The 25,884-nt window shown below is 40.0% G+C and overlaps 1 non-coding gene across 1 annotated transcript; it reads left to right on the top strand.

Annotated features, from left to right (window-relative positions):
* The first annotated feature begins 12,723 nt into the window (after positions 1 to 12,723).
* On the top strand, positions 12,724 to 12,785 carry LOC116809877 (U7 small nuclear RNA). The gene has a single exon (XR_004370045.1). It is a non-coding gene; the product is annotated as a U7 small nuclear RNA (small nuclear RNA).
* The last annotated feature ends 13,099 nt before the right edge of the window (positions 12,786 to 25,884 follow it).

The following is a 25,884-nucleotide window of genomic DNA, read 5'->3' as shown; positions in this document are numbered from 1 at the left end:
GCATAAACACTGGAGTGGAAGAAATAAAATTGTCCTTATCTGCAGGCAATATAATTGTATACATAAAAATTGCTAAGTAATCCAAAATAATCTATTAAATCTAGTAAGAAAATTTAGTACATTTGCAGGATACAAGGACAATAAAAACCATTGTGTTTCTATATACTAGCAACAGCAAGTGAAAAATGAAATTCAAAAGCACCATCTGTAATAGTATCAAAAAACCATAAAATACCCAGGAATAAGTTGAATATAAGCTGTCCAACACATTTACTCTGAATACTACCAAACAATGTTGAGAGAAATTAATGAAGACACAAAGAAATAGTGAGATGACCCATGTTTATTGATTGAGATAAACAGTATTAAGATGTAACTTCTCACTAAATTGATCTTTAGATTCATGGAATCTCAATAAAATTCCTAACAAGTTTTTGTAGAAACTGACAAGCTAATTTTCAAAATTTATGTAAAAATGAAAAGAGCTAAGATAGCCAAAACAATCTTGAAAAAGTAGAATAAAGTTGGAGGACTTACACTATCTAATTTCAAGATTTACTACTATAAAGCTATAATATCAAATAAGTGTTGCAATGACATGAGACTAGACAAATATATAACAGAGTCTTGAAAGAGATCCACCATCATATGGTGATCTGGTTTTTACGTAAGTGCCAAAACAATATATTTGGCGACCAAAGGAAAGTCTTTTCAACAAATGGGACTGAAACAACGGGTATCCATATAGGAAGAAAATTGATCCTTGACTCCTACTTCAAACTCTACATACAAATTATTTTGAGATGAATCACTGACATAACATTAAAGATAAAACTATAATGCTTTTATAAAAGAAATTGCCATATATTTTCACAAACATAAGGCAGACAAAAAATTTTTACACAAGACAGATAGAATGGACCATCAGAGGAAATTTTGAAAAATGAGACTTCATCAAAATTCAAAATTGCTCATCAAAAGACATTACTAGTAAAATAAATAAGCTAGCCACAGACAGGGTGAAAGAATTCATAATACCTATGTGTGTGAAGGATTGTATTTAGGAAATTTATAAAACTTGTATAGCCCAGTAATAAAAGAGACAACCGAATAAAAACAATAGGGAAAGACACTTCATAAAAGATATAAAAATGACCAATATGTACATAAAATGTTTTCAACATTATCAGCTGCCAGGAAAATGCAAATTAAAACTACAATAAACTATTCCTGCCTATCTGCCACAATGGCTAAAATTAAAAGATTTGTCTACCAAGTATTAGTTATGCTGTAAAACATCTGATACTCTAATATGTTGCAGGTAGAAGTGAAAAATGGTATCACTTTGGAAAAGTATTTGGCATTTTTTTATAAAGGTAAACATATACAACTCAGTGACCCAGCCATTCTACTTCCAGCTATTTACCCAAAAGAAATGAAAATGTATTTCTACAAAAGTTTGTACAGAAATGTTTATAGCAACTTTATTTATAACAGGCTGTCAGGCCTCTGAGCCCAAGCTAAGCCATCATATCCCCTGTGACCTGCACGTATACAACCAGATTGCCGGTTCCTGCCTTAACTGATGACATCCCACCACAAAAGAAGTGAAAATGGCCTGTTCCTGCCTTAAGTGATGACACTGTCTTGTGAAATTCCTTCTCCTGGCTCATTCTGTGCTCAAAAGCTCCCTTACTGAGCACCTTGTGACCCCCGCTCTGCCCGCCAGAGAACAAACCCTCTTTGACTATAATTTTCCTTTACCTACCCAAATCCTATAAAACGGCCCCACCCTTATCTCCCTTCACTGACTCTCTTTTCGGACTCAGCCCACCTGCACCCAGGTGATTAAAAGCTTTATTGCTTACACAAAGCCTGTTTGGTGGTCTCTTCACACGGACGCACATGAAATTTGGTGCCATGACTCGGATCGTGGGAACCTCCCTTGGGAGATCAATCCCCTGTCCTCCTGTTCTTTGCTTGGTGAAAAAGATCCACCTATGACCTCAGGTCCTCAGACCCACCAGCCCAAGGAACATCTCACCAATTTTAAATTGGGTAAGGGGCCTCTTCTTACTCTCTTCTCCAACCTCTCTCACTGTCCCTCAACCACTTTCTCCTTTCCACTCTTCAATCTCTCCCTTCTTTTAATTTCAATTCCTTTCATTTTCTGGTAGAGACAAAGGAGACACGTTTTATCCGTGGACACAAAACTCCGGCGCTGGTCACGGACTGGGAAGGCAGCCTTCCCTTGGTGTTTAATCATTGCAGGGACGCCTCTCTGATTATTCACCCATGTTTCAGAGGTGTCAGACCATGCAGGGAGGCCTGCCTTGGTCCTTCACCCTTAGCGGCAAGTCCCGCTTTTCTGGGGAAGCAGCAAGTACCCCAACCCCTTCTCTTCGTGTCTCTACCCCTTCTCCACCTTTCTGGGGGGCAAGAAACCCCCAACCCCTTCTCCTTCACTCTTAGCAACAAGTCCCACTTTTCTAGAGGAGGGGCAATTACCCCAACCTCGTATCTCTGTGCCCCAATCCTTTATTTCTGCACCCCAACCTCTTATATCTCTGTGCCCCAATCCCTTATTTCCACACTCCAACCTCTCATCTCTGTTCCCCAATCCCTTATTTCCATGCCCCGACCTCTTATCTCTGTGCCCCAATCCCTTATTTCCATGCCCCGACCTCTTATCTCTGCACCCCATCCCTTATTTTCACACCCCAATCTCATCTCTGTGCCCCAACCCCCTATATCCGTGCCCCAACCCCTTTCCCACTTTTCTGGAAGGTAGGAACCCCTGAACCCCTTCCCTCCGTGTCTCTATTCTCTCTTTTCTCTATGCTTGCTTCCTTCACTATGGGCAGCCTTCCACCCTCCATTCCTCCTTCTTCTCCCTTAGCCTGTGTTCTCAAAAACTTAAAACCTCTTCAACTCACACCTGACCTAAAACCTAAATGCCTTATTTTCTTCTGCAATGCCGCTTGACCCCAATACAAACTCCCCAATACAAACTCGACAGTAGTTCCAAATAGCCAGAAAATGGCACTTTCAATTTTTCCATCCTGCAAGATCTAAATAATTCTTGTCATAAAATGGGCAAACTGTCTGAGGTGCCTGACGTCCAGGCATTCTTTTACATATCGGTCCCTTCCTAGTCCCTGTGCCCAGTGCAACTCATCCCAAATCTTCCTTCTTTCCCTCCCACCTGTCCCCTCAGTCCCAACCCCAAGTGTCGCTGAGTCTTTCTAATCTTCCTTTTCTACAGACCCATCTGACCTCTCCCCTCCTCCCCACGCTGCTCCTCGCCAGGCCGAGCTAGGTCCCAATTCTTCCTCAGCCTCTGCTCCTCCACCCTATAATCCTTTTATCACCTCCCCTCCTCACACCCGGTCCGGCTTACAGTTTCGTTCCGTGACTAGCCCTCCCCCACCTGCCCAGCAATTTACTCTTAAAAAGGTAGCTGGAGCTAAAGGCATAGTCAAGGTTAATGCTCCTTTTTCCTTATCCCAAATCAGATAGCTTTTAGGCTCTTTTTCATCAAATATAAAAGTCCAGCCCAGTTCATGACTTGTTTGGCAGCAACCCTGAGACACTTTACAGCCCTAGACCCTAAAAGGTCAAAAGGCCATCTTATTCTCAAAATACATTTTATTACCCAATCTGCTCCTGACATTAAATAAAACTCCAAAAATTAAATTCCGGACCTCAAACCCCACAACAGGATTTAATTAACCTCGCCTTCAAGGTGTACAATAATAGAAAAAAGTTGCAATTCCTTGCCTCCACTGTGAGATAAACCCCAGCCACATCTCCAGCACACAAGAACTTCCAAATGCCTGAACCACAGCAGCCAGGCGTTCCTCCAGAACCTTCTACCCCAGAAGCTTGCTACAAGTGCCAGAAATCTGACCACCAGGCCAAGGAATGCCTGCAGCCCAGGATTCCACCTAAGCCGTGTCCCATCTGTGCAGGACCCCACTGGAAATCAGACTGTTCAACTCACCTGGCAGCCACTCCCAGAGCCCCTGGAACTCTGGCCCAAGGCTCTCTGACTGACTCCTCGGCTTAGCGGCTGAAGACTGACGCTGCCCGATCGCCTCGGAAGCCCCATAGACCATCACCGACGCCGAGCTTAGGGTAACTCTCACAGTGGAAGGTAAGTCCGTCCCCCTAGTCAATACGGAGGCTACCCACTCCACATTACCTTCTTTTCAAGGGCCTGTTTCCCTTGCCTCCGTAACTGTTGTGGGTATTGACAGCCAGGCTTCTAAACCCCTGAAAACTCCCCCACTCTGGTGCCAACTGGACAACACTCTTTTATGCACTGTTTTTTAATTATCCCCACCTGCCCAGTTCCCTTATTAGGCCGAGATATTTTAACCAAATTATCTGCTTCCCTTACTATTCCTGGACTACAGCCGCATCTCATTGCCTCCCTTCTCCCCAACCCAAAGCCTCCTTCGCGTCTTCCTCTCGTATCCCCCCACCTTAACCCACAAGTATGGGACATCTCTACTCCTTCCCATGTTTGGTAACATGCCCGTTACCATCCCATTAAAACCTAATCACCCTTACCCGGCTCAACGCCAGTAACCCATCCCACAGCACACTTTAAAAGGATTAAAGCCTGTTATCACTCGCCTGCTACAGCATGAGCTTCTAAAACCTATAAACTCTGCTTACAATTCCCCCATTTTACCTGTCCAAAAACTGGACGAGTCTTACAGATTAGTTCAGGATCTGCGCCTTATCAACTAGATTGTTTTGCCTATCCATCCTGTGGTGCCTAACCCATACACTCTTTTGTCCTCAATACCTTCCTCCACAACTCACTATTCCGTTCTCGATCTTAAAGATGCTTTTTTCACTATTCCCCTGCACCCCTCATCCCAACCTCTCTTTGCTTTCACTTAGACTGACCCTGACACCCATTAGGCTCAGCGAATTACCTGGGCTGCACTGCCGCAAGGCTTCACAGACAGCCCCCTTTACTTCAGTCAAGCCCAAATTTCATCCTCATCTGTTACCTATCTCGGCATAATTCTCACAAAAACACACGTGCTCTCCCTGCTGATCGTGTCCAATTAATACAAAACAACAACTCCTTTCCTTCCTAGGCATGGTTAGCACGGTCAGAATTCTTACACAAGAGCCAGGACCGCACCCTGTAGCCTTTCTGTCCAAACAATTTGACCTTATTGTTTTAGCCTAGCCCTCACGTCTGCGTGCAGCGGCTGCCGCTGCTTTAATACTTTTAGAGGCCCTAAAAATCACAAACTATGCTCAACTCACTCTCTACAGTTCTCATAATTTCCAAAATCTATTTTCTTACTCACACCTGACGCATATACTTTCTGCTCCCCCGGCTCCTTCAGCTGTACTCACTCTTTGTTAAGTCTCCACAATTACCATTGTTCCTGCCCCGGACTTCAATCTGGCCTCCCACATTATTCCAGATACCACACCTGACCCTCATGACTGCATCTCTCTGATCCACCTGACGTTCACCCCATTTCCCCACGTTTCCTTCTTCCCTGTTTCTCACCCTGATCACACTTAGTTTATTGATGGCAGTTCCACCAGGCCTAATCGCCACACACCAGCAAAGCAGGCTATGCTACAGTACAAGCCACTAGCCTGCCTCTTAGAACCTCTCATTTCCTTTCCATCGTGGAAATCTATCCTCAAAGAAATAACTTCTCAGTGTTCCATCTGCTATTCTACTACTCATGGATTATTCAGGCCCCCTCCTTTCCCTACACATCGAGCTCAAGGATTTGCCCCCACCCAGGACTGGCAAATTAGCTTTACTCAACATGCCCCAAGTAAGATAACTAAAATACCTCTTAGTCTAGGTAGACACTTTCACTGGATAAGTAGAGTCCTTTCCTACAAGGTCTGAGAAGGCCACCGCAGTCATTTCTTCCCTTCTGTCAGACATAATTCTTCAGTTTAGCCTTGTCATTCCCTTCTGTCAGATATAATTCCTCAGTTTAGCCTCCCCACCTCTATGCAGTCTGATAACAGACCAGCCTTTATTAGTCAAATCAGCCAAGCAGTTTTTCAGGCTCTTAGTATTCAGTGAAACCTTTATATCCCTTACAGTCCTCTGTCTTAGGAAAAGTAGAACAGACTAATGGTCTTTTAAAAACACACCTCACCAAGCTCAGCCACCAACTTAAAAAGGACTGGACAATACTTTTACCACTTTCGCTTCTCAGAATTCAGGCCTGTCCTGGGAATGCTACAGGGTACAGCCCATTTAAGCCCCTGTATAGACACTCCTTTTTATTAGGTCCCAGTCTCATTCTAGACACCAGACCAACTTAGACTGTGCCCCAAAAAACTTGTCATCCCTACTATCTTCCGTCTAGTCATAATTCTATTCACCATTCTCAACTACTCATACATGCCCTGCTCTTGTTTACACTGCCAGTTTACACTGTTTCTGCAAGCCATCACAGCTGATATCTCCTGGTGCTATCCCCAAATCGCCACTCTAAACTCTTGAAGTAAATAAATAATCTTTGCTGGCAGGACTATGCTGAATCTCCTTAGGCACTCTCTAATCAGATGTCCTGGGTCCTCCCAATCCTTTGATCTTTTATACCTGTTTTTCTCCTTCTCTTATTCCATTTAGTTTTTCAATTCATACAAAACCGTATCCAGGCCATCACCAATAATTCTACACGACAAGTGTTTCTTCTAACAACCCCACAATATCACCCCTTACCACAAAATCTTCCTTCAACTTAATCTCTCCCACTCTATGTTCCCACACCGCCCCTAATCCCACTCAAAGCAGCCCTGAGAAACATCGCCCATTCTCTCTCTCCATACCACCCCCCCAAAATTTTCGCTGCCCCCACACTTCAACACTATTTTATTTTTCTTATTAATATAAGAAGGCAGGAATGTCAGGCCTCTGAGCCCAAGCCAAGCCATCACATCCCCTGTGACTTGCATGTATATGCCCAGATGGCCTGAAGTAACTGAAGAATCATAAAAGAAGTGAAAATGCCCTGCCCCGCCTTAACTGATGACATTCCACCACAAAAGAAGTGTAAATGGCCGGTCCTTGCCTTAAGTGATGACATTATCTTGTGAAAGTCTTTTTCCTGGATCATCCTGGCTCAAAAACCTCCCCCACTGAGCACCTTTTGACCCCCACTCCTGCCCACCGGAGAACAAACCCCCTTTGACTGTAATTTTCCTTTACCTGCCCAAATCTTATAAAACGGCCCCACCCCTATCTCCCTTCGCTGATTCTCTTTTCGGACTCAGCCCGCCTGCACCCAGGTGAAATAAACAGCCATGTTGCTCACACAAAGCCTGTTTGGTGGTCTCTTCACACGGAGGAGCATGAAAGTATCTATGCATTTATAGTGCATGTTAAACCTCGTGCTATTTTAAGCAAAAAACTAATGTCTGTTTGAGTGACCACTAAAAGGACCATTTTGGCTATGTTTATAAATTCTGGTAACTTGTGCCAAATCTATCAAGTTTGCCAAAAAAAAAAAAAAAAGAATTTACTATACTTATTCAGATCTTTCCCTACAGTTTCAATAAACACGTAAAGTTAATAAATGATGAAATATAAATTGCAATCCAATATAAACAGTAAGACTCAGAAGAAAGATCATTAAGAAAAAGTACCTCCAAAAAAGAACTTCAGGAGAACTAGATGATGCAGCTATATTCAAAGAAAGTATGTGATGAGAGGACCAATTAAACAATGGTATTTCTAATCTTCCCATCAATATTATCATTTGTTTGGATTTGTTCTATATTTATATTATATCTTTGTTTATATTTTATGTTTTCCTTATTAAATACTGTTGAAGATTAAAATAAAAGGGTATGATCAGATCACTTAAATTTCTAGAAAAGCAATCTGAACTCTAGATGTTTTGGTCAAGAGATCACTCTCCTTCCTGTACTTAGATTTGGCCAATTCAAAGAACCAATTAAACCATATATTCTTGGGTTTTCTTGAAGCTGGGTTTATTTGCAAATCCCCTCCCCCCTTCTGGGAGGTAAAGGACAGGAAATGAAAAGGTTATTTTCTGCTTGGAAGGTCTTGTAAGAAGAACTTGGTAGTTTCACACAGAGGTGCCCCATTCATAATCACAACACCTAACAATGAACTAGCTGTTCAAAGCTGTTTTAAATTCAAATGAGAAGATTAACAAACATCTCTAAAGCATTCCTAACCCCCAATCTCTTTTAAAAATTAATTGTTTTCAAAACCCCTCCTTACGTTTCTCTAGCAAACAGCTGCACAAGACAAACAAAGTGAACAATCATACAGTATAGAATGCTCTGTGCAGAGCCTAAATAAAGCAAGCTACAAAATTGATGAATTCCTTCACAAACCATTTCTAACACATAATGCAGGACAAGCGGAAATCAGACCATGTGTTACACCACAAAGTCCCTTAGCTGTGCAAATCATTAGAATTTGATCTTGATCCCAGGGTGTTTACAATCGTGTGATATAGTCTTTCCACCATACTACTCAAACTATCCTTGTGTTATATACTTTGTATACTATGTCCGCTTTGACTACTCATGCAAGGTATAGCATGATAAATTAGAGAAATTTAATTGCAATTGGGCGTAATTGATTCAAAATTTTCTAATAAACTCAAATGAATGATAATTTCCTGATACATTCTTTCTTTTTTAAATCAGCAGGGAGAGAAGCATATTCCTAATACATTCTAAATGAGGCATGTTATTACAGCTGAATTATTACAAAAGACTTCCTTGAATGTAGTCATACTGGCCTGAAACAGCAAGGAATCTGTGGCTCACTAATAAATGCATGGTAATCACATGTTTTCTTATTTTCTAGATGACTTCATGGATTATTTAATTTTAAATGTACTCTACACTTAAAGGTGATTGAAAGCCAAATACTGCAAGAATCTTGGAACAATTCACTCTACGGTTAATGTTCTGTGGTTACTTACAGTGGGATGTTTAGAAATATCTGAGAAATCTTGAAAACTGGAAACCTTATTGAAACTGTAATTTCTCTTGGCTTGAAACAATCAAACTACAAAACTCAGTGCTGTTTGAGATAGTACTCATAAGCTAAAAGAGCCCTTCCTGGCTGGGCATGGTGGCTCATGCTTGTAATCCCAGCTCTTTGGGAGGCCAAGGCAGGCAGGTCATGAGGTTAGCAGTTCAAGACCAGCCTAGCCAACATGGTGAAACCCCGTCTCCACTAAAAATACAAAAAAAGTTACCCGGGCATGGTGGCGCACGCCTGTAATCCCAGCTACTCAGGAGGCTGAGACAGGAGAATCGCTTGAACCCAGGAGGTGGAGGTTGCAGTGAGCCGAGTGCACACCACTGCACTCCAGCCTGGGCAACAGAGCAAAGCTCTGAGACTCCGCTTCAAAAAAAAAAAAAAAAAAAAAAAGCCCTTCCCATCTTTAGTCATATACTTACTATTTTTCTTTCTCTTGTCATTCTTTTTTATTTTTTCATCTAGTTATTTAGCTTTTTATCATTTTTTCCTCCTCTTGTGACTATGTCTTAAGATCACCTGCCAGAGAATTCTCAAGCATGATAGTCTCCCTTGTGGCCATCTTCACTACATTCCACTCAATTCGAACCTTCTAGACCTGACTACAGTTTGGCACTACAGCTGTAGCTTAAATACTAATGACAATTCTAGGTTCTTTGGCTTATTGAGCCTTCCAGGACAGTCTCAGTTATTCCAAGAAAATGCTCCAGTTAGTGCCTGTTTCCTCAACCCAATCCTAAAATATTTGGACAGGAATGTATTGGAGAACCATTCCTATTTAATAGGCATATCTATAGAGACAGAAAGTAGATTAGTGGTTGATTGGGTCTGGGGGGTGGGAACTGAAAGAGTTGGGAGGAAATGGGGAATCTGCTAATGGGTATGGAATTTGGAAAGGGAGATGGTGAGAATGTCCTAAAATTAATTGTAGTGATTGTTGTACAACTCTGACAATATACCAAAAATTATTAATTTTATACTTTCACAGAGTCAATTTTATGGTAAGTGAATTGCATCTCAATGAAGCTGTTATTTAAAGAAAAAAAAAAGAAAAGAGAAAAAGAATGAAAACAGAAAAACCAGTTAGGAAGTGACTGCACTAGTCCAAGCACACCAGGGGGCTAGTAGCCAAGCCCTTGATCAAATACTCTCTTGGAGCACACCCTACCATGTCATAAGATGATCTTCAACCTGGTCTCTGCTTTACCATGCTACTTTAAGAAAACCCCTGTATTCATTTTCTAGGGCAACCATAACAAAGTACCACAGGCTGGGTGGTTTAAACAACAGAAATTTCTTTCCTCACAATTCTGGAAACAAGAAGTCTGAGATCAAGGCGTCAACAGAGCTGGTTTCTTCTGAGAGCCCTCTCATTGGCTTATCGATAGCTGTTTTCTTGTGTCTTAAAATGATCTTTCTTCCGTACATCTTTGTCCTAATCTCCTTTTCTTACATTTAAGAACACCAGCCATCTTAGGGCTCATTTTAGCCTAATTACCTCTTTAAAGGAGCTGTCTCTAAAGAGTCATGTTCTGAGGTACTAGGGATTAGGACTTCAACATAGGAATTTTGAAGGGGCACAATTTAGCTCATAATACTACTGTATTAGGGTTTTCTAGAATAACAGAACTAATAGGATATATATATATATGTATATATATACACACAAACATAAAGGGGAGTTTAGTATTAACTTACATGATCACAAGGTCCCACAATAGGCTGTCTGCAAGCTTGAGGGGCAAGGAGAGCCAGTCTGAATCTCAAAACTGAAGACTGGAGTCCGATGTCAGAGGACAGGAAGCATCCAGCACGGGAGAAAGATGTAGGCTGGGAGACTAAGCCAGTCTCGCCTTTTCACATTCTTCTGCCTGCTTTATACTCACTGGCACCTGATTAGATGGTGCTCATCCAGATTAAGGGTGGGTCTGCCTGCCCCAGCCCACTGATGCAAATGTTAATCTCCTTTGGCAACACCCTCACAGAAGCACCCAGGACTAATACTTTGCATCCTTCAGTCCAATCAAGTTGACACTCAGTATTAATCATCACAACCACCCCACTTCTCCTGTACTAGGACTGCTAACTCAGAAACTGTCCATTCTACTGTAGCATCTGAAGCTTCCAAATCTTAGATGATCATGCTGCTCTGGACCTCAGCTAGCAGGGATTAAAAGAGCTCACCAACCTCATTTTAGCCATGAGCTGTGGTCCACTTTTTTTTTTTCACATAGCCTGGAAGACTTCCCAGCATATTTTGAATTTACAAAATAAACAAGGTAAAATACTAGGCTTCAAGAATTCATTAAATTATTCAACATGCATTTACTGTCTCTTACTCTATGATCCTTGAACTAGATGTCAGGGAAACAAATGGGCTATGTAATTAGACACATTGAGGCACATTGTGCCCAGACAGAGAGGCAATAACTCAGTGTCATTCTTTGCCTAGCAGAGCACATAAAACTGTTGTGCCATGGTGTGGGTGTCAATTTGGAGGAGAAATACAAACAACCAGCATTATGTCCAATAAGAGCCATGAAGACTGGCTGAATTAAATAGAATGTTTTCTTGGGTGGCATAGACTGCTAGCTGCCTCCAATATCCATTCTCCTCTTCTTTGGTAAGAAAACCATAACTTGAGTTGTACACATGGCTACCCAAAGAAAGACTACACTTCTCAAAGTCTCTTGTGACAAGTGTCACATTTGTTTTCTTTTTTTTTTTTTTCTTGAGATGGGAATCTTGCTCTGTCACCCAGGCTGGAGTGCAGTGGCACAATCTCGGCTCACTGCAACCTCCGCCTCCCAGGTTCAAGCGATTCTCCTGCCTCAGCCTCCGGAGTAACTGGGACTACAGGTGCCCGCCACCACGCCTGTCTAATTTTTTGTATTTTTAGTAGAGACGGGGTTTCCTCATGTTAGCCAAGATGATCTCGATCCCCTGACCTTGTGATTCACCCGCCTCCTGTCACATTTCTATGCAACTACTGAAGAAATCACAGTGTTGGCTAACACATATTGAGCTCTCACTAATTGCCAGGTACAATTCTAAGTATTTTACGTGCTTATTTTATTTATTTGTTTATTTATTTATTTATTTTTATTTATTTTAATAGAGATGAGGTCTAACTATGATCTTGAACACCTAGGCTCAAGCAGTCCTCCCACCTCAGCTCCCCAGAGTGCTGGGATTACAGGCGTGAGCCACCGCACCCAGCCCTGACAGCTTTCTTAAAACAGGTTATATGTACAATTCATCTCTGCATTCTCACACACCTCATGTGGTGCCTAGCAAACAGTAGTAGCAAACAAATTTATTTAAATAAATGCATTTACACATGTCTGGGATGCCTGCAATGTGACAAGCTCATTGAAGCCTATGAATGATTGCATCTTCCTCTTTAAACTGTTTTGTTTTTTAATAGAAAAAACTTCAATTTTGCCAACTATTCCCCATTTTAATTGTTAGTTTGAGCTCCTTCTTTCACATCCTCTATTTGACAAATTAGTATCGACATCTTGCAAAGTCTGAAGATATCTTTTTAACTTTCTTCTTTTTTATATAGAAGTCAAGCCTTCTGGGTTTTTTTATTGGTAGTTTTCTATTATTCTATTTTAGTAGAGACTATGTATGTTATTTTAATTTTTACCATATACAGGTGTGTGTGTGTGCGTGTGTGTATATAGTGTTACAGCTCTTTTAAAATTTGTTTAGCAGGCTTTCCAATTTTTGCCAGAAAGCTCCCTAAAAAATAAAAAATAAAGAATATTATATATATATATATACACACACACATACACATATATTTGAAGATCAAAAGAAATATGTAAATCATTCTTTTCAGCATATACTGTAAATATTTGGCCGACCATATCCTAATTGAAATTCTTACATGAATTCAATAGCTATTGACAATTATAAACCCAGGAAAATCATATTGTTCTATGTGGCTGGTTGTTAGAAAGGACCTAAGGAGAGCTTTAACTAAGAGGCCAGGGACATTACTATGCATTTGTCTATTTAACCTTGATTCAAGCAATAAGAGCATTGTGAACATTTCTATGGAAGCTCAACCACCCAACATAAAGCCTAGTAAGATAATAATAAAAATCCTCATCCACCTCCTCAGGCCTCTTAACACCTGCCACCCAGTGAAGATTCCTGTGGTACTCGACTCCCAACTCCCTCCTCACACATTTATTGTTACTTATGACGAGGTCCATGAATCACTCTAAAGACGCTGCCCACCCTTTAATATCCTGCACAGCCGTAAATTGTGCACAGCTGAGCCATCAGCCGCTAAGGAAGAGGTTCAAAGAATAGCTATTCATGGTATAGCCACAAGATACAACGTGGAGACCAAAGGGCATCAAAAGAAAGATTCAAAGAGCAGAATGTTGCAGCGAGGCAGAGGCTTTTGAGAGAAAAGGAAACTTTGAGATGGCAGTTTTACAAGGGATTGAGACAAGTGAGCCTGTTTACGTACACAGGATGGCTCCCTTTAATTAGTGGTCTCAGCAGGAAGAATTTGTGATGCTATGGACATCACAAAGGGCAGGTAATATTCTGATACATCTCTTCAGCACTCTGAAATCCTTGAAGTATCCAACTAGAGAAACAACTTTTTTTTTAAATAAAAGGAGAAAGAAAGAAAGAAAATCCTGTCAGTTTATCAGACTGACTTTCTAGCTCTCTGAGTTCACCCAGATGCAGTTTAAGTGTATGTAGAATGTATTTTACCACATCTAGTTTGCTTCTACTTTTTTTTTTTTTTTTTTTTTTTTTTTTTTTAAGATGGAGTCTCGCTCTGTCACCAGGCTGGAGTGCAGTGGCGCGATCTCAGCTCACTGCAACCTCCGACTTCCTGGTTCAAGCAATTCTCCTGCCTCAGCCTCCCAAGTAGCTGGGATTACAGGCACATGCCACAATGCCTAGCTAATTTTCTTTTTTTTTTTTTTTTTTGTAGTTTTTAGTAGAGACAGGGTTTCACCACGTTACCAGGATGGTCTTGATCTCCTGACCTCGTGATCCACCTGCTTCGGCTTCCCAAAGTGCTGGTATTACAGGCATGAGCCACCGCGTCCAGCTGCTTCTACTTTTAATTCCATGCAATATTGTATATCTGAGGAACACAAGGTAGATGTTTAATGATAATAGTATTGGAATTACACTCTTCCTTCAAAATATGTACATGCCAAGTCAAAGCCTGAGTATAAGTTAAGCAGACGCCTAAATTCGTGTGACTTTACATGCAGTCCACTAAATATATAACTAATAATTTTAGTCACAACAATAGAAATCTCTTTTTTTTTTACATTTTACAGTTTACAAAGCACTTTGAGCAGTGAGTTTCATTTATGAAACAATCTTTGAAAACACATGTTTCTTATAGAAATAACTTGGAAAAATTTAAAGATAATTAAAAGCACTTTAACATCCTCTACACACACACACACAAAAAAAAAAACCCTACAATAAAGTTTTGCTAAATTTCTTTTCAGGGATATCCTCTATAATTTATTAATACCCTACTTTGTTCCAGAAAGGATTTAAAGTGGTTTACAATGAAATACAGTTATAGCAAAATAAATTAAAAACTGTTGAGAATTTAAAAGAAAATAACAAGGATAGAAAAGGGGACTGAAATAAAACTAATTTTTTAAAAATCAAAAGGCAGATGATGAAAATGTTCATACCTGCCACCAGCCTGTCAGTTTTAGCAACTAATGCAAAGCAGTAAGATTGCTCAGTTACACAATTTACTTTAGTGGCCATTGAGGAAGGGGGACAAACAAACAAATTTCTCAGCAAAACATAGCTTTTCCTTATGTTCCTTATATTTTTTTCAGATGGTCTTTATAAACATGCAATAAAAGACATGTACCAATCTTATGGTAGATTTGACCATGAGATTCAAAAAGCTGTTTCTTTCAGGGCTCTTCAATATAGGCTAAGTCTATTCCACACATATACACACACAAACTATATTTATAGTCATGCACCACATAAGATGTTTTGGTCAATGACAGACTGTGTATATGATGATGGTCTCATAAGATTATAATATTTTTACTGCATCTTTTCTATGTTTAGATACACAAATACCATTGTGTTATACTTGCCTAGAGTATTCATCATAGTCACATGCTGTACAAGATTGTAGCTTAGAACAACAGGCTACATCATATAGCCTAGGTGTGTAGTAGGCTACACCACCTAGGGTTGTGTAAGTACACTCCGTGATGTTCATACACAACAAATTCTCATAAAGATGCATTTTTCAGAATGTTTCCCATTCACTAAGCAATGCATGATGACTCTTACACATATATATTTGATTATTAAGTAAAGTATATAAGATATACATATATTACATATATGTATACACACATACTTTGCTTACTTAATAATCCATTATATCGAGCATTTATACTCTAGTTTTTCACTATTTTAACACGGGGATCAATATCTTTACATATAACTATACCTATCTCTGTTTCTTTAGGAATGCTTTCTAGAAGTGGAAATGGGAACTAAAAGGTATGAATATGTCAATGTCTCTTCCCATATTCTGCCAAAATACTAGCCAAGAAATGCTGAAACCAATGTATGCTTCCATCAGTAGACTATGAGAGTGTTCAAGCTGATAGTCCTCTTAATATTACCAGTTTTGAAAATTACTGCCAGAATAAGAAGCAAAAAAAAAAAAAAAAGAAGGAATAGATTGTGGTTCTCTTTGGCATATGTTAAAATATTTTCACAAATGTAAAGAATAAATTGTATTTACAATATATGGTGTGGTATTTTTTTGGTTTGGTTGGTTTGTTTAATTTTTCTCACCCTCTAGACTATAAGCTTTGTGAAGACAAGTATCACACTTCACAGAGCCTAGAACAAGGCCTGGCACATAATTGCCAGTTAAAATTATTCACTGCATGAATAAATGATTATATTTTTATTTACATCAGCTTTTGTTTATTAACATTTTTGATTGCCTTGAAATGACAAATATTTTTGTCCTTGACCAAACTCTAGCCAAGCTCCTCTGAGCCCTCTTCTCAATAGGCCTCTATAGGCCTTAACCTTGGGCCTATAGAAACTACAGACTCTCAACACAAATTATTTCATCCATCCTTCTGCCCCAACATTAAAGACTTAAGCAAACACTGATGTGGTTTTTAAGAGCTCAAGGCTGCATCCCTAGATGACCCTGGCCCCCCTTTTAAGTGCCTGGCCCCTTTAAAGAACAAACAATTTACTGCTTTTTCTAGCCAATACTCAACTATAGCAATCTTTCTTAGAGCATTTACTCAAAATGGCTTGAAATTGTAATCTTTCCTCTGTCCCTTTGAGATGTATGTTAATCTCCTACTTCTCAAGAGTGCCTTTCTCAAAGACCTAAAACCCAATCCTTTAAAATGTAGAAGGATAGGGCCTCTGCTTCGCAGGCTCTGTGGGAGAATAGAATCTTAACTTAGATCATTCCAGCTAACAGATGGAGCTGGTCTAGTCGGCCTTTATACTGACCGATCCTTTGTAATTTCTCACTTCTCTAACTCTACTGAGTCCCCTGCTCATTCTCCTTCTCCTCCCCATTCCCTCATTTTTCTGTCAAAACACCCAGTCACCTTCACACAAATCAAAGTTGAGTTCAGTTTACCATAGACCTTCTTCTCTAATGCAATTGTATATTACAGATTAAGATCTGTCCCTACTGCTTTAACTAGTGTCTGCCTTTCTTTTATTTTTGATAGAAACTCATCCTTGTCCTCTCTATCATTTAAGGTATTATTGGTGAACCAAATGTTCTAACAAAACTAGTTACATATTTGCAAAGAATTTAATGACAAGAATGCCAATCAACTGGTGTTTGTATATATGTGCTTAGATTTTTTTTTTCTTATATACCCCGGAAGCATTAGGCTTATATGGTTATAATTTGAATAACATGTCAAATAACTGTTTGCAAGCATAAAATCCCATGGGCCATTAAAAGCTATAATATCTTTTAGCATGTGCCTAAAACTTTACTATCAGTCTCATAGTTTGTGCCAAAAAAAATTATCTTTTCCAATTGAAAAAGTATCAAATCTTCTGACTACCTGTTTAATGGTTTTCCATTAATGGTCATTGTCTTGTACATCTGTCTCTGTGTTTCAGAAGTCCACAGGTCAATAGTAATTATGGCTACCATTAAAGTGTACTGGCAGAGTATCAGGCTTGTATAAGATGCTCCAATTCACTTCCCTCAAAACTTAACAATAGAACAATAAAATTGACACTTCTAAAGGTGAGAAAACTGAGGCTCAAAGAGGTTAAACAAATTGCCAAAGATCACAGAGCCTGTAAATAATGGAACCATGATTTGAACCATCAACTGTTTGACTTCAAAGTCTGTGTTCTTTCCACGATGCTTCACAACCTAGACATAGTCACACATAGATTTTTGGCTCTTTCATATTTCTCATCCTTGATAACTAACATGCAGTCAAAACAAAGTGAATGAGGGGGGAAATTATACTCAGAATAAACATTGTAATTATAAAAGAAATAAAAAGGAAAAGAAGAAAACAGTCAAGCTGTGGCAAAGCAAACTCCAAAGCAACCAAGAGGCTTATAAACCTCTAGTTTTCTTTAAAGGAGCTATATTTCCTCCCACTAAAATCTCTGGCTTTGGAACGAAGGTGACATACTGTGGGAAGACCAAGGAAATTAAACTTTTTTCATCTTATTGATTCCTATTTCTTTCATTCCATCTGTTTCCTTGGCATGGTGAAGGGGGTGACGATCGACGCAGAGTAAGCCGGCTCTGTCAGTCAGAAGATAGGAGCTGACAAACCAGACACGGGCTTGGGAAGGCCTTCCATGAGGGAAAGAATCTGTGCCAGATGACAGGACTCACAGAGAGTCTGACAAAATGTTGCAGACAATCAGGAAGCATCTGATCCAGATTTCATAGATAATAAGCAGGCTCTTTCCTGTGTGCATGCACATAGATTTGAGTATTTCTGATCAAGTGCCCCATTTTTACATAGAACAGGAAGTACAACACAGTAAAAGATGAAATGAAAGGGGACAAGAAGGAGGGTATAAAAAAGGAAAAACAAACAACTAAACTGGTAGCACAGAAAACTTGAGAATTTTGCGTCCATAGAGTATACAATATGACAACATGATTAAAAAAAAAGGCTTTAGAAGTTAATAATTCTAATATATCACCAGGGTGCAAATACATTGGAATTTCACAAAAACAATTTGCTATAGGTTAGAGCTTTCTTAAAAATCATACAGCACTCAGCTGCTCTTCTATCATACAAGGATATTTTGTGATTTCTATTAGGTCGTATCCAACATAAACTCTAAAATAGCCCTAAAAACTGCTGGTTGCATCAGAAAGAATCTGAAGTAGATCACTAGACAGTCTTGTGATTAAACTCTATTAAGAGATATAAATTCTGGGTGTCATTAAGAGCTTCATTCAGGAAAGGCTTCTACTCTGGCAGAGAAAAGACTAAAATGAAAAAGCAGTTCATCAAAGGAAGCTCATTTTGTTGGGAGCCAAAAGACCCATATATGGTGAGGCTGGAAAATGAATCAGTTTTACCATTTCATTGGCCCCACCACCAAGTTAAGCTACTATCATCAACAAAAGGCATAATGTTATCTCTTTGCTCGCTCTCTCCTGGACTGGAAAGCTCCCATCAAAACAGACAAGAAATGTCAAAAACTATAATCATCTGAAAGTACAGGGCTGATTTATAAATCCCACATGTGAACAATTTCACTGTAAAATCCTTCTAAACACTATTATGTGCTGAATTGTGTCTCTCAAAAAAAAATACTAGAGTCCTAACTCCCAGTACTTCAGAATGTGACCTTATTTGGAGATAGAGCTTTTACAGAGGTAATAAAGTTAAAATGAGATCATTAGGGTGGGCCCTAATCCAATATGACTGGTGGTGTTCTTATAAAAAGGGAAATTTGGACACAGAGAGAGGTATACACATAGAGGAAATGCCCTGTAAAGAAACACAGGGAGAACATAGCCATCTGTGAGCCAAGGAGAGGGGCCTGGAACAGATCCTTCCCTCATGATCCTCAGAAGGAACCAACCCCGCCAACATCTTGATTTCAGACTTCTAGCCTCCCAAACTAGCAGGCAATACATTTCTATTGCTTAAGCCACCCAGTTTATCATACTTTGTTACAGCAGTGCTAGCAAATTAATACAGACTTGGTATCAGGAAGTGATGCATTGCTGTGACCACAAAATGTGAAAGTGGCTTTGGAATTGGTAATGAGTAGAAGCTGGAAGGCTTTGAGGTACATGACAGGAAAAGCCTATACTGCCTTAGAGGAGAACGTTGCTGGTAATATGAACGTTACAGGTGCTTCTTGGTGAGGCCTCAAATGGAAATGAGGAACACATTACTGGAAACTAGAGTAAAGGTGATCCTTGTCATAAAGTGATAAAGAATTTGACCAAATTGTGTTCTGTTGATTAGAAGAGACAAGTTGTAAGCAATGAACTTGGATATTTCATTGAAGAGATTTCTAAGCGAAGTGTTGAAGGTGGAGCATGGTGTCTCCTTGCTGCTTATCGTATAATACAAGAGGAGAGACATAAATTGAAGAAGCAAAAAGGAACTAGAAGTTGAAGATCTGGAAAATGCCCAGCCTACTCATATTAAAAAGGGTATATTCCGGAGAAAAGTCCAAGGGTATGGCCGAACCACCCTTTGCTAGAGACATTAGGCATGTGACTTGTAGACCCAATCAACCATCTCGGCATAAATAGTGCCAGCTTGGACTGAAGGGTACAGAGAAAAGACAAGATAAAGGGAGGCTGTGTGACTTCAGGGATTCTACAGGCAGGAAACAGTCCAACAGAGCTATTTGGCTACGCACATGTGTTAACCTCCAAGAAAAGGGAAGAATGACTCCAAAGGCAGTTCAGAGGCTGGTGGAGCTTCCACTGCCATCACTGGCCCAGAGGGTGGGGCCACCTTCTTCATTTAACATGGCAAAACTAGCCTCATTGTCATTCTTGGTACCCCCTCCTGACTTCCTTGCTTCTATGGTCTCACTTCCAGTAACCAAAGTTTAAAACCTGTCATCAGTGACCCCTTTCCTTTCATTCATATTCAATTAGGTCCCTTCTCCTGTTGACTATTCTACTCTTCACAGATATTTATGTCATTGAAGATTGTACTTTTAGTAATAAAAAGCATTCTTTTTTTTTTTTTTGAGACGGAGTCTTGCTCTGTCCCCCAGGCTGGAGTGCAGTGGCGCCATCTCAGCTCACTGCAAGCTCCGCCTCCAGGGTTCACGCCATTCTCCTGCCTCAGCCTCCCGAGTAGCTGGGACTACAGGCGCCCGCCAACACGCCCGGCTAATTTTTTGTATTTTTAGTAGAGATGGGGTTTCACCATGTTAGCCAGGATGGTCTCGATCTCCTGACCTCGTGATCCACCCTCCTCGGCCTCCCAAAGTGCTGGGATTACAGGCTTGAGGCCCCACACCCGGCCTAAAAGCATTCTTAACTAGTTTTATGACATTGTGCTAAGAACTTTGTGCAGTTTATAGTTTTTAATCCTTATAACAGTGCCATGCGATAGGTATGCTATTAATAGTCATTTCACAGAGCGGAAAAGTGAAGCTCAAAGAGACACCAAATCACTGTATTTGCCCAAATCACATGGTGATGAAGTATCAGAGAAGGGACTTGAACCAGATCTTCCTCAGCCTTGAACCACACTCTTAACTGGCACACTGCCTCCTTTAAAAAATATTTCTTCTTTCTTTCTTTCTTTCTTTCTTTCTTTCTTTCTTTCTTTCTTTCTTTCTTTCTTTTCTTTCTTTCTTTCTTTCTTTCTTTCCTTCCTTCCTTCCTTCTTTCTTTCTTTCTTTTTCTTTCTTTCCATTCCCAATGTTACTGAACTAAGTTTTGTAATCTGTCACATTTTTATTACTACACAAAATCCTTTTGTGTATCTCTTCTCCTCCCAAACTGTATTTTTAAAATTTCATCTGAAAAAAAATCTAACTGTATGTCATGCCTTAGCTCAAAATTTTTCTATGACTTCTCATTGCATGTAGCCAAAATACCTTAGTATGTCATTTCACAGTATCTTCACTTATCATGCCACCTGCTAAAATCTTGCCCATCCTAAATGCCTAGTCTCTTTATCTTTCAAATTTTTATCTGAACATAGAAAAATATTACTTAGAAAAACATTCTTTCTCCTTGGAAGTTGCTATGGCTTGAATGTTTGTTCTCTCCAAAACTCATGTTAAAATTTAATCCCAAATGTGGCAGTATTGATGGGGGGTGTGTTACAAGAGGTGATTGGGTCATGAAGTCTCTGTCCTCATGAAGAATTCATTCATTCATGGATTAATAGATTAATGAGTTATCGGGGAGGGTAACTGGTGGCTTTATAAGAAGAGGAAGAAAGATCTGAGCTAGCACATTAGCACACTCAGCTCTCTCACCATGTGATGTCCTGCATCTCCTCAGGACTCTGTAGAAAGTCCCCACCGGCAAGAAGGCTCTCACCAGATGTGGCCCCTCAACCTTGGACTCTCAGCCTTCATAATTTTGTAAAAAAAAAATTGTTTCTTTATAAATTACCTAGTTTCTGGTATTCTAAGCAATAGAAAACAGTCACACAAAAGTCTATGATGTGTAACACTCATTCATATCAATGTCAGAATTAATATGTCAGCCACTGAGACTGAAATCAGCATCTTCTCTCAAAATTCCCTCTCTCTCCCAGTGTTCTCTGTCCACCTGCCAGTCATTCACCCATTCTTGAAATCCCGATGCCTTGACTCCTGCTCCTTTTCACGTGATATCTGCTGCTAAGTCCTATTGTTTGTTCTGCCACTGAAGGGCTCTCAATCTATCCCTTCTTCTTCATTGTCATTTTCTCCATCCTCGTTTATGCTCCCTGGACTTGAAAGCATAACAGAGCATAAGAGAACTACCACTAGATTAAATTTCCTCCACAAAATAAGCAGAGATTGACAGGGCAGAGGGGCTGGGGGAAGAAGGAAGAGACACAGGAGAGAAATTGCCACAGCCTACATGAAAGACCTAGGCCTAAGAGGGAGTGAAGAAGGAGAGAATAAAATCTGCACCAAATGGGGTGGAGGGATGGGGAGGACAGGTGGTGATAGGAAGTGCTGACAGCTTGAAAATGAGGAAATCGAGGAGACGAGGAACCAGGGTAGGAAAAAGATGGTTGGTATTATGAATCTGATTCCTTTAATTTACCTTTGGAGGACCAGCAAAGTATGGCATTCTTTTTAAAATTACACTCTGGCCGTTATATACTGTGCTGCTTTGACAGAACTGTTGTCTCTAAACCAAGGAGAATAGTCTTTTCTAGCCCTGCATTCTCTGTAACTCAACTCTCAGTTTCTACTAAAACTGCCTCTGCTTGGCATGAGAGGCTCTGAACCAACAGCCCCAACCCACTATTCCTCAGCCAGCCTCTCCCATCCATGACAGTGCAACTCCAACAGCTTCCTCCTCCACATGAGTCTTTACCTGTGCTCTCCTCCCTCAGAAACTTCCAGTCTCCATCCCTGCCTCTCAAAATCCTCTCCATCTGATAGGGTTTGGATGTTTTGTTTCCCCCAAATCTCATGATAAAATGTGATCCCCATTGTTAGAGGTGGGGCCCAGTGGCAGGTGTTAGGGTCATGGGGGTAGATCCCTCACAAATGGCTTGGTGCCATACCTGCAGTAGTGAATGATAATAAGTTCATGAGAAATCTGCTTGTTTTAAAGATTCAGTGACCTTCTCCCTCCCTCTCTCTTTCTCCCTCTCTTGCCATGTGACAAGCCTGCTTCCCCTTCTCCATCTACCATGGTTGGAAGCTCCCTGAGACCGTCACCTGAAGCAGGTGCCAACACCATGCTTCTTGTACAGCCTGCAGAACTGTGAGCCAAAAGAAACCTCTTTTTTTAATGAATGACCCAGTCTCAGGAATTTCTTTATAGCAACACAAAAGGACTAACACACTATCCCTCAGGGTCTAAGGAAAAGGCTACTTCCATGACTCCCTCATCTGGAATTGCTCTTGTTCCATCCTTTGTGCACAAACAAGGGTTTGTGTTTTGTCTTTTTAGCCCTGTTTCTTTTCTAATTCTGCTTGTCTTGAACTGGATTATTAGTCTACCTCAGTTCCTCAATAGAATATACACAGCCTTAAAGGTAAGGGCTATGACTTGTTTATCTTGATGCACATAACTGAACATCTTATACAAAGTAGATACCCCACACAAATTTACCAACTGAAGTGGCATTTCATCCCAACGGCTTTTTAATTTTTCTTCTATTAAGCGATGAGGTGAGTTGTCCACAAGGTTTTTGCGTAGGAAAGTTTCTCATGGAAAATTTTAGCCTCTTTGTTATAGATGAAGCATCAATTAAAAAGCACAAAGTGACACAGTCTGAACCTAGAATATATCCTGGGGCCCAGACCAAAGAAAGAGACAAATTTAAAGTTGTACAAACCAACAGTGGGAGGACCATCTATACTTAGTGACTAGTCTGTCAGAGTGAAAAACCTCAAGTGGGTTGTAAATATAGGGTTGATTCTTTGGGGGATTTTTCTTCTATTTGCTGATTCAGCTCCTACAATCAAGAGATTTTGTTGTTACTCAATTTTACTTAAGGCAGACTAAATCAACTGATTTCATGTTTATTCCTGATTTTTGTTTTTCTTACCTTGACTAAACTCTATGTTTTACAAAGCTCTTTCAGTTTTAGTGACCAGAAATATGCTTTTATCTTTTTTTTTTACAATAGCTGTCTGTTTCTTTGCTTGTAGACTTCTACAGAAATTCAACTAATTTTCAACTAATTTGTTAGAAAATGTAATTTTTTTTGAATTTTCAGGAATCCACAGGACTCTTCTGAAATTCTGGTTGATGATATGAATGTATTTTTCCCCAGCACTCAATAAGACCCCCTGTGAATACATGTCTGCATAACACATAGAGGGTACACTGTTGGTACAAAATGGTTGTTTTGGCATTTTTTATTCCCAAATATTCTAATGTAACCCTTTTTATGATTCTCATTCTCCATAAGAAGAAGGAAATATTGAAGGCATATCTTTTGAGGACTGCTCATCTCATGAAATCCATTCTGCTCAGCATTTACTTAATTATGATTACTTTAAAAGGGGAAATTAGCAAAACAACGATTAAAATTTCCCAAGCACTGATTGGGCGTTTTTGAAAGGCTTCCTTCTAGAGCTATGTGATATGGTCATTAGGCTTTCAGAAGAATAACTGGAAGATTAGATGAAGCAGACCAGCACTGCCCCCAACCCACACTAAAGTTGTAGACCTAAAAAAGAAAGAAAAGAAAAACTCAAAATAAAAGGAAAAGAAGAGTCCTTTTGGTTCCATCATATATTAACTACCAGGAACTTATGTTCTCTTTGAACAATTGCTGATTTTCTCACCCTATCTCCACCTCTCTAAATAACAATTTTCCAAACCTAAGACTCTGTTTTTTGACAATTCATACCCATTGCAGGCACCCATGTATGCATGGTCACACATTCATATACACACAAACACACAGTTTTTCTCATATTAGATTTGCAGAGAGGTCAGAGGCAAAGGAGGGGAAAAACTTAAAAAAAAAAAAAAAAAAAAACTCCAGTGAGTTTGATCTAAACAAAATGGTTATTCAAATGGGTCCCCTACTAATTTTACAAAGATGCGTGATAATATCCAACATATGGCTTTAACTACGTTTTTTAATATTAGAAATTGAATGCACATTTTAAGACATAAGTTTTGCTGATATGCTGTTGATAATATAGGAGAACTATTTTCCATTTGTTTCTAATTATCTTAAAGACAGCCTGGGGATCATTTACCCGTGGTTTAAGAGCACTCAGTTAAGTCCACAGATGCAACAGGCAGGCATGTGTGTCAGCTACTGCACTGGGGCTGCGTGAGGGTGGCTTAGCCAAGACTATCCTCTTATATCTGAAACCACTAGATACGGTTCCTAAGGTCAAGCAGTACTAAAAAATAAAATCCTTCCTTTGTCAGCATTCTTAGGGTGTGGGCTCTGGAGCCAGACTGCCTGGCATCACCATTTAAGTAACTGGGTGACCTTGGGCAAGTTAGTTAACCTTTCTTTGCCTCAATTTCCTCATCTGAAAAATGGGGTTGTACCTACAATATATGGTCAGTATGAGGATGAAAGCACTTAGTATGGTGCCCAAAAGAGAGAAAGCATGCAATAATTGATCTGGCTCCAGCTTAACTCCCTACTTTCTCTCTCTCTGCCTTCCCACTCCCAACTGCTTTCCCTGAATCTTGCCACCAAGGTTTCTTCAAACATGCTCTCCCTTGCCTCTCCTGGATTACTTTCTTCTTTCCTCCTGGCTAACCTACACTCCTCTGCTAGGTCTCGGTGCAGACGGTACTTCCTCCAGCCTGAGTTAGGTGGTCCTCACCTATGTACCCACATCTGCCTGGGATCCTTCTATTACTGTGTGTCTAACACAGCATTTTAGTACTTAATGGTTTCCCCTACTGGACTCTGAGGAAAAGACTGATCTGTCTTGTTCATTGTTGCAATCCCACCTCATGAAAAACGTGCTTTGTGCTGGAACTAACTGTATTTTTTCTTTGCAAAGCAGAAAAAACAGTCTTCCTCCTTTAGTGTACCCATCTAAAATAGATGAAAATGCAGGGGAGGTATGTTTGCTTGAGAACATTTTTAATTTTAATCCTTCCTGAGATTTGGTGAGCCCTTTCAATCTGAAAATTCAAGTGTTTCCTTGGCTCAGGGATTTATTCA

The sequence above is a fragment of the Hylobates moloch genome, unplaced genomic scaffold (assembly GCF_009828535.3).
Source record: "Hylobates moloch isolate HMO894 unplaced genomic scaffold, HMol_V3 SCAFFOLD_1, whole genome shotgun sequence".
Classification (NCBI taxonomy): Eukaryota; Metazoa; Chordata; class Mammalia; order Primates; family Hylobatidae; genus Hylobates; species Hylobates moloch.
The sequence above is the reverse complement of the archived record's forward strand: the minus strand, read 5'-3'. Positions and strand labels throughout refer to the sequence as shown.